Source organism: Apodemus sylvaticus, chromosome 11 (genome assembly GCF_947179515.1).
Source record: "Apodemus sylvaticus chromosome 11, mApoSyl1.1, whole genome shotgun sequence".
Classification (NCBI taxonomy): domain Eukaryota; kingdom Metazoa; phylum Chordata; class Mammalia; order Rodentia; family Muridae; genus Apodemus; species Apodemus sylvaticus.
The window spans coordinates 19,034,946-19,036,526 of NC_067482.1; positions in this window are offsets into that span (position 1 = coordinate 19,034,946).

Consider the following 1,581-nt stretch of genomic DNA (forward strand, 5'->3'; position numbering starts at 1 on the left):
TCCTGGAACGCCTCTAACTTCTTTCAAGCCATCCTGTCTGTCCATCTGACAACCTTGGTCTAGCCAGAACGATTCTCCTCCCATGATCCTATAGAACTTCTTGATCTTCTCTTAAAAGTAAAATATGTGCAGAAAAACAACTATGTCTAAAAATGTCATCAGCACTTCACCACAGATTTTCTACAAATCGTGACTTACCTCTATCCACTCTAAAATATAGAAAATTTGGTTTAATTTTAAAGAAAAATAGAGGCTCAAAGTCATTGCCTCCATATTGTTCCTATAGTTCAGTGGGCATATGCAGATCCCTCCTAAGCTGAAGGGCCAGATATTTTATAAAAAATGAGTTTGGAAAGAGGAAGTTCATTAAGCATCAAACTCAACAACTGAAACATACTGAGCAATTTACTTTCTCATTCTATATGAAAAGTGTATTTCCCAACAAAAGTCAGAAATGTCCAAAATTTTCTAAAGCAAATAAACATTGTCATTAAACATTAATTGTTCCTCATCATCCCCATATTTAAGTCTTCCATGCTCCCCAATTATATCCACTTAAAATATTGAGAATATAGATTGTGCTAGAGGTTTCCTTGGAGATAAGAGTTTATATCATGAAACTTACATGATTCAGTACTAAGTATGTTTTTCAGTGGGCCAGCAGCTGGCCAGTCGATAGAAGCAATGCCATGTAAGACGTGCAAGTAACAAGCAACTCAGTTGATGAATCCAGAAATTCCTGGCTCTTAGATTGCTCAATCTTTCTGATTGGGTTAATAGAAAACCAGCAGTGGAAAGGTCTGGATTCACAGTCAATGAGTCTGGGCTACAACATCGATCCTCATAAAATAGCCTATTAATAAACACCTGGTGCCTCAAAAAAAAATTCAAAACAGCCCAAATGTAAGCATCAACTGCCAAGACTCATCATCTTTGTATAGATCTGGGTATCAAACCCATGGCCACATGCCATGCCGGGCAAGGGCTCTACCACTGGATTACAACTCTAGTCCCTTAAATGTTGAGACTCTGGGGAGGGGGGTCCTTCATGCCTTGCCTTATGGTGATAGACATTTAACAATATTATATTGCTACTATATTCAGCAGAAATTCTTTTACGATAATGACCTACTGCATGGACATGCAGACTGAGCAGTCCTAACATGAGAAAGTGACTTAAACAGGTGGTTTACCATTGACAACAGGGTTTCCTCTTTTGGAGAGAGGCTTAAACATTTAGAGATGTGCTTATAAAGGGCATGCATAGAATGGGTCGGGGCCTGGCAGAACTAGATCAATCAAAGGAAAGAATTGGGAAGAGTTGGATAATGTAACACCAAACTCTAGTACACCCCTTGATGCAAGTTCAAACAGACAAAGATTTTTTAACATGGACGAACCTAGTAATATGCTTTACTGTGCTTATATTCAAGCAATTAAATGAAGATCGTGTTATTCTATCTGGGACGCTGTGGAGAGAAGAACATTGCACATCACCTATGTGCAGAAACTCCAAAAAGGGAGTCAGGGCCTCCTCTGTGAGAAGACTGATGGCGCACAGGAGTGTAGAAAATGGCCGTG